The sequence below is a fragment of the Miniopterus schreibersii genome, assembly GCF_964146895.1.
Source record: "Miniopterus schreibersii genome assembly, chromosome: 16".
In the NCBI taxonomy this organism is placed as follows: domain Eukaryota; kingdom Metazoa; phylum Chordata; class Mammalia; order Chiroptera; family Miniopteridae; genus Miniopterus; species Miniopterus schreibersii.
The window spans coordinates 43,791,057-43,799,493 of record NC_138116.1 but is presented as its reverse complement, the minus strand read 5'-3'; the positions used below and the strand labels follow the sequence as shown (position 1 = coordinate 43,799,493).

The 8,437-nt window shown below is 40.8% G+C and overlaps 1 pseudogene across 1 annotated transcript; it reads left to right on the top strand.

Moving 5' to 3' along the window:
• The first annotated feature begins 6,731 nt into the window (after positions 1-6,731).
• Positions 6,732-7,439, top strand: LOC308546658 (mitotic spindle assembly checkpoint protein MAD2A pseudogene; annotated as a pseudogene). The gene has a single exon. The product of its transcript is annotated as a mitotic spindle assembly checkpoint protein MAD2A pseudogene (transcript).
• The last annotated feature ends 998 nt before the right edge of the window (positions 7,440-8,437 follow it).

Genomic DNA, 8,437 nt, shown 5'->3' with positions numbered 1-8,437 from the left:
TAAATTTTTTTTGGGGGTGGGGAGCTGGTGTTGAGTTCTATGAGTTCTTTATAAATTTTGGATATTAGCCCCTTATCAGATGTATCACTGGTGAATATGTTCTCCCATTCAGTGGGCTGTCTTTTCATTTTGTTGATAATTTCTTTTGCTGTGCAAAACCTTTTTATTTTGATGTAGTCCTGTTTGTTTATTTTTTCTTTTGTTTCCCTTGCCTGAGGATATATTAAAAAAATATTACTGCCCATCCAGCATGGCTCAGCCGTTGAGCATTGACCTAGGATCCAGGAGATCAAGGCACATGCCCAGGTTGTGGGCTCGATCCCCAGTAGGGGGCGTGCAGGAGGCAGCCGATCAATGATTCTCTCATCACTGATGTTTCTCTCTCTCTCCCTCTCCCTTCCTCTCTCTGAAATCAATACAGACATGTTAAAAATATATATTGCTAAAAGAAATGTTCAAGATTTTACTGCCTATGTTGGTTTTTTTTTAAGGAGTTTTATGGTTTCAAGTCCTACATTTAAGTCTTTAATCCATTTCAAGTTTATTCTTGTGTATGGTGTAAGAAGGTGGTTTAATTTCATTTTTGCATGTATCTGTCCAGTTTTTCCAACACCATTTATTGGATAGACTGTCTTTCCCCCATTATATGTTCTTACCTCCTCTGTCAAATATTATTTGACCATATTGGTGTGGGTTTATTTCTGGGCTCTTTATTCTGTTCCATTGACCTACATGTCAGTTTTTATGAAAGTATCATACTGTTTTTTTAAAATATATTATTGATTTCAGAGAGAGGAAAGGAGAGGGAGAGAGAGATAGAAACATCGATGATGAGAGAAACATTGATCGGCTGCCTCCTGCACGCCCCCTACTGGAGACTGAGCCTGCAACCCTGGCTTGTGCCCTGACGGGGAATTGAACCATGACCTCCTGGTTCATGGGTGAATTGTCAGCCACTGAGCCACACCAGCTGGACTTGTTTTTGTTGTTTTGTTAATCAGAGAGAGAGAGAGATCGACGTGAGAGAGACACACCCATTGGTTGCCTCCCGCATGTTCCCCTGTGGGGGCTGGGACTGAGCCTGCAACCGAGCTACGTGCCCTTGGCTGCAACTGAACTCGGAACCCTGCAGTCCTCGGGCCATCAGCTAACCACGAGCCAAACTGGCTGAGGCTTATTTTTGTTTTTTAACCCTCATCCAAGGATGTGTTTATTTATTTATTTACTTATTTATTTAAAGAGAAAGAGAGAGAGATATCAGTGTGAGAGAGAAACATTGGTTGGTCACCTCTCGTAAGTGAGGCGACCTGGGACTTCTGGTGTTTGGGCCGACGCTGCAGCCAACCGGGCCACACGGGCCAGGCCTGGGGTTGTCTTACTGGTTTTCCTTTCTGATAGTTCATCATTGGTGTATAAAAATGAAACTGATTTCTGAATACTTATTTTGTATCCTGTAATTAACTGAAGTTATCAGTTCTAATAGTTTTTTTGCTGGAATCTTTAGGGTTCTCCAAAAATTTTTTTTTAAATCCTCACCTGAGGATATTTTTTCCGTTGCCTTTCACAGAGAGTGGAAGGGGGAGAGAGCGAGAGAAACATCAATGTCGGTTGGTTGCCTCCCTCACGTGCCCCAACTGGGGCCAGGGATTGGGCCTGCAACCCAGCTATGTGCCCTTTGTAAGAATCGAACCCAGAAGCCTTCAGTCTGTGGGCCAGTGCTCTAACTACTAAACAAAACCGGCTAGGGCTTTAGGGTTCTCTATATACAATATCATGTAATCTGCAGATAAGCAGTTTCCCTTTCTCCTTTCCAACTTGGATGCCTTTTATGTTTTCTTCTTGTCTGATTGCTGTGGCAGGACTTCCAGTACTATGTTGAATAAAAATGGTGAAAGTGGACATCCCTGTCTTGCTCCTGATCTTAAGGGAAATGCTCTTAGCTTTTCCCCATTGAGTATGATGTTGGCTCTAGGCTTCTCATATATGGCCTTTATTATATTGAGGTATGTTCCTTCTATTCCCACTTTGCTGAAAGTTGTTCATGTTTTTTTAAATAAATGGGTGCTGAATTTTATCCAAAGGTTTTTCTGCATCTATTAATATGATCATATGATTTTTATTCTTTATGTTGTTTATGTGGTGTATCACATTAGTTGAACCTTGGTTCCCAGGAATAAATCCCACTCTGTCAGGGTGTATGATCTTTTCAAGGTTTTGTTGGATTTGGTTTGTTAACATTTTGTTAACAATTTTTGCATTTATATTCATCAGGGATATTGGCCTGTAATTCTCTGTCTTTGTAGTGTCTTTATCTGGTTTTGGAATTGGGATAATGCTGGCCTTGTAAGTGAGCTTGGAAGTCTTCTCATCTCTTGAATTTTCTGGAATAGTTTGAAGAATGATAAGTGTTATTTCTTTGAATGTTTGGTAAAATCCACCTGTGAAACTATCCAGTTCAAGACATTTGTTGAAATTTTTATAATATTCACCTGTGAAACCATCAGGTCCAGGACATTTAAAAGTTTTTTTAATTACTGCTTCAGTTTCATTATTTGTAACAAGTCTGTTCAGATTTTCTGTTTCTTCTTTGTCCAGTTTTGAGAGACTGTAGGTTTCTATGAATTTACCCATTTCTTCTGTATTGTCCAATTTGTTATAGTTGTTCATAATGTTTTCTTATAATCCTTTGTATTTCTGTGGTGTCAGGTGTCACTTCTTCTCTTTCATTTCTGATTTTATTTATCTAGGTCCTCTCCCTTTCTTGGTGAGTCTGTTAAAGGTTTATCAATCATGTTTATCTTTTCAAAGAATCAGCTCTTAGTTTCATTGATCTTTTATGTATTTTTTTAGACTCTTTTTTATTTCCTCTCTTATCTTTATTATTTCCGTCCTTCTACTTGCTTTGGGATTTGTTAGTTGTTCTTTTTCTAGTTCCTTAAAGAGTAAGGTTAGATTGTTTATTTGAGATTTTTCTTATTTCTTGAGGTAGGCCTGTATTGCTATGAATTTTCCTTTTAGGGCTGCTTTTGCTGTGTTCCATTGATTTGGGGTTGTGTTTGTGCTCATTTTCATTTGTTTCAAGGTATCTTTTGATTTCTTCCTTGATCTCATTGTTAACCCATTCAGCATTTAGTAGCATGTTATTTAGCCTCCATGTGCTTGTATGTTTTTCAGTTTTTTTCTTGTGATTGATTTCTAGTTTTATACCATTATGGTAAGAGAAGATGCTTGGTATGATTTTGATCTTATTAAATTTATTAAGATAATTTTGTGTCCTAATATGTGGTCTATCCTATAAAATGTTCCATGTGCACTTGAAAAAAATGTATACTTCTCTGCTTTGGGGTAAAACGCTCTGAAGATATCAATTAAGCACATCTGCTCTAGTGTGTCATTTAAGGTTGCTGATTCCTGGTTGGTTTTCTGTCTGGAAGATCTATCCATTGATGTGAATGGGTTGTTAAAACTTTCTACTATGACTGTATTACTGTTGATCTCTCCCTTTATATCCATCAAGATTTGCTTTATATATTTAGGTGCTCCTATGTTGGGTGCATAAATGTTTACAAGGTTATATCCTCTTGTTGGATTGTTCCCTTTATCACTATGTAGTGTCCTTCTTTATCTTTTATTATAGCCTTTATTTTAAAGTCTATTTTGTTTGACATAAGTATTACTACCACAGCTTTCTTTTCACTTCCATTTGCATGAAACATTGTTTTGCATCCCTTTACTTTTAGTCTGTGTGTAATCTTTTGTTTTGAGGTAGGTCTCTTGTAGATGGTATATATATGGGTCTTGTTTTCTTATCCCTTCAGCTACCCTATGTCTTTTGATTGGAACATTTAAACCATTTAAAGTAATTATTGGTAGATATGTATTTATTGCCATTTTATTCTTTATGGTCCTCTTTTTTTCTTTCTTCTTCTTAAAAAAAGATCATTTAATATTTCTTGTAATATTGGTTTGGTGGTAATGAACTCTTCTAGCTTTTTCTTGTTTGGAAAGCTCTTAATTTCTCCTTAAATTTTAAAAGATAGCCTTTCTGGGTAAAGTGGTCTTGGTTGTAGGTCTTTGTCTTTCATCACTTTGAATATTTTGTGCCAATCCCTCCTGACCTGCAAAGTTTCTGTTGAGAAATCAGCTGACAGTCTTATGGGAGCTCCCTTGTAGATAACTAACTCTTTCTCTTGCTGCTTTTAAGATTATTTTTTTGTGGTGGGGGAGGGAGGTGGTTGGAGGTGGAAGAGGGCATAGAGGGGATAAATGGTGATAAAAAAAAAGATTCTGTTTTTGTCTTTACCTTTTGCCATTTTAATTATGATGTATCTTGGTGTGGGCCTGTTTGGGTTCATCTTATTTGAGATTCTTTGTGCTTCCTGAACTTGTGTGGTTTTTTTATTCCTTCACCAGCTTAGGGAAGTTTTCAGTCCTTTTTTTCAAATAGGTTCACAATTTCTTGCTTTCCCTTTTCTCCTGGTACCCCTACAATGCAGATGTTGTTACATTTCATATTGTCTCAAAGGTCTCTTAAACTATCCTCATTTTTTAAAAATTTCTTTTTTCTTTTTGCTGCTCTGATTGGTTGTTTTCTGCTACCTGTCTTCGAAATCACTGATTCAATACTCTGTTTCATCTAACCAACTGTTGATTCCTTCTAGTGTATTTTTCATTTCAGATATTGTATTCTTCACTTCTGATTAGTTCTTTTTTATGGCTTTTATGGCTTTTTCATGCTTACTATCTCTTTAAGTTCTCACTGAGTTCATCAGTTCTTCCCCTAAGTTCCTTGAGCATACTTATAACCATTGTTTTGGACTCTATATCTGGTAGATTGCTTGCCTTCTCCTTTCATTTAGCTCTTTTTCTGGAGATTTCTCCTGTTTTTTTCATCTGGGATATGTTTCTTTGTCTCTCCATTTTGGCTGCCTCTCTGTGTTTGTTTCAGTGCATTAGGTAGATCTGCTATGTCTCCCAGTTTTGGTAGGGTGGACTTATGTAGTACATGTCCTGTGGTGTACAGTGGTGCAGTCTCCTTGACCACCTGAGCTAGGCACTCCAGGAATGTCCCTTGTGGGGATTATGTGAGCCGTTATGTTGTAATTGAGTTCTGATTGCTGTTGACTCATCTGTGTGGCTAACTGTGAAGACTGACCTCAACCACAGTGTATGAGCTGCTGTACGGGTGCTGATCCCACAAGTGGAATTTGCCTTAGCAGTGTCTGGTGTCTGCCAAGATCTTCCTTTGGATGTGCAGCTTGTGGAGCTAATTGGATCCTGCTCCGATGTTGTCTGTAGTTTGCCACTGGATGTGTTGGTTCTAGGGCTTCTTGGGAGGGACTCTGGTGCAGGTCACTGTGTGACACTGCCTGTGACTGGCCCTGTGAAACCTGCTTGGAGTTACAAAGCGATCTGCAGTTTTTGGATGCCTCTACTGGGTCTGGGTGTGTGTAGGAACTTCAAAGCTGCACACCTTTGCAGGAACTGCAAAGGTTGACTTCCACCAGGACCAAGTCCAGGGAAGGTCATGAAAAGACCCAAGGCACGCTGAGATCTGCCCCTACCTGCTGGCTGCCTAAGCTTAGTCACTAAAGAGCCTCAAGCCATATATGAGTTGCATGAGCTAGGTCCTCAGTGAGTCACCAGGTAGGGGGTGAGTGGTGTTCACCAGATTGGTAAAGGTTCAAACTTGGTGCCAGTGCTGGGTCTGAGGCTACTCAGCACAAGTCCCAGGGAACACCAAAGCTACCTGCCACTGGCCAGGTGCCTGTAAACTTTGTGATGGGGTGGGGTCTCAGGGATTCATCAGGGTGAGGCCAGAAGAGTTTATTAGGCCCAAACAAACTAAGATTTGGCTATGTAGCTCTAGCCAGTTTGCTCAGTGGTTAGAGCAGCAGCCTGCAGACAGAAGGGTCCTAGGTTCGATTCCAGCCAAGGGTATGTACCTCGGCTGCAGGCTCGGCCAGGTCAGGGCCCCTGTGGGAGGCAACAAACTGATGTGTCTCTCTCACATCAATGTTTCTCTCTCTCCCTCCCTTCCACTCTTTCTGAAAAGCAATAGAAAAAATATCCTTGGGTGAGGATTTTTTTTAAAAGAAGATTTGGCGATGTGAAGGAAGGGATTTGCACAGGCTTGGAATGACTCCTAAAAAAACCAAATAACTCCAGTCAATATCAAACAACAACAAACTCAGGGGAAGTATGGGACATCTGATTTCTAGAGTTAGCACATTATAATATTCAGGAGGTTCAATTTTCAACAAAACAATTACAAAGCATGCTAGCAAACAAGAAAGTATGGACTATTTACAGGTAAAATAAATTAACAGAAACTGTCCCAGAAGGAATAGAAATATTATACTTACTAAACAAAGGTTTTAGATAATTTGTCTTAAATATGCTCAAAGAACTAAAGGACAAAAAACTAGAGGAGGCAACAAATATAAAATATTAATAAAACAATAGAAACATTTTAAAGAATATAGAAATTCTGGAGCTGAGAGTACAACAGCTGAAATAAACAATTTACTACAGGTTTCAACAGGTGGTTTAGGCGTGTAGAAGAAAGAGTCAGAGAACTTTTTTAAAAAAAAATATCTTTATTGATTTCAGAGACAGGAAGGTAGAGGGAGGGAGAGAGAGAAACATCAATGATGAGAGAGTCACTGATCGGCTGCCTCCTGCACGACCCCAACTGGGGATTGAACTGTGACCTCCCGGATGCTGGGCTGATGCCCAGCCGGGCCCTCAGAGAACTTTTTGATAGTGCAGTTAGAGTGACTGAGTCCGGGCGGCCTCCGGTGCGGTGCGCGCCGCGGGGCCTGGCCACGGCCCGCAGCTGGCCCAGGCGCAGGGGTCACCCTGCAGGGAGCGCCGGCAGCCTGGCCGACTTCTTCTCATTTGGCATCAACAGCGTTTTATGTCAGCGTGGCATTTACCCGCCTGAAACCTTCACTCGAGTGCAGGGAGACGGACTCACCTTGCTTGTGACCACTGATCCCCAGCTCATGAGGTACCTGAGCAGTGTGGTGGGGCAACTGAAAGACGGGCTGTACGAGGGTTCGGTGCAGACGCTGGCGGTAGTCACCCCGAGCACGGAGAACGGGAGGTCCTTGAAAGGTGGCAGTTTGATACTGAGTGTGACAAGACTGCCCAAGATGACAGTGTGCCCAGAGGAAAGTCTCAGAAAGCGATCCAAGACGAGATCCGCTCTGTCATCAGGCAGATCACAGCTACCGGGACCTTTCTGCCACTGCTGGGAGTGTCTTGTTCATTCGATGTGCTGATCTATAGGGACAAAGATTTGATTGTACCTGAAAAGTGGGAAGAGTCAGGACCGCAGTTCATTCCCAGTTCTGAGCAGGTCCATCTGTGTTCCTTCAGGACTACAATCCACAAAGTGAACAGCATGGTGGCCTACAAAACCCGTCAATGACTGAGAGGAGCCGGGAGCAATGGCGGAATTCTTGACGTGGGTTTCCTGAGACCAAGTAACCGTAGTTCATGTTCTATTTCACTGAGTAATTTTTAGATGGGGAGAACTTAACGTTATACTTTACTGAACTGTGTATATTGTTCCATTTTTTGGTACCTGCTTGACTTTCCATGGGGTTGATGTCATTTTTTGCCCACTGTCACAGGGAACCAACAGATTACATCAGCACTGTAAAGTCAGTTCCTTTGAAGGAGGTAACTGGAGATGGAAAACTTTTGCTTTAAAGCTAAATGTCTTCCTAAATCAGACCTTCTGGTCATCACGTAGCTTGACTCAGAGTATAGGTAAATATGAAACAGCAAAAGAAGTCTGAATATTCAGAATCTTTGTTTGTTCTTAAAGTAACTGATAATCCACAATCACAAAATACTCCTAGAAGGTCCTTTTGCCGTTAATTTCATTCGCATAGTTTCCATATTGAAAAAATCTCCAATTATTTGACTTTAATGTATATAATTTACACTTACAAAGCTGTCCCTATTTCTCCTGTCCAAATTCTGGTGATACAGAACTTGTAATGTCTTTTTGCATTTTATAAAATCAATCTTTAAGTGACAATGATAAATAAAGTTAAATGTGTGTGTTTTAAAAAATAAATTAATAAAAAATAAATAAATAAAATAAAATGATGGAGTCTGCCCTGGCTGGTGTGGCTCAGTGGTTAGAGTGTCAGCCCGTGCATCAAAGGGTCACGGGTTCAATTCCCTGTCAAGGGCATGTATCTGGGTTACAGGTTCGATCTGGGTCCCAGTCACGGCAGGTGCAGGAGGCGACCAATTGATGTGTCTCTCTCACATCAATGTTCCTCTCTCTCCTCCCTCCCTCCCTCCCTCCCTCCCTCCCTCCCTCCCTCCCTCCCTCCCTCCCTCCCTCCCTCCCACTTTCTCTGAAAAGCAATGAAAAATATATCCTTGGGTGAGGGTTAGCAACAGCAAAAAGTAT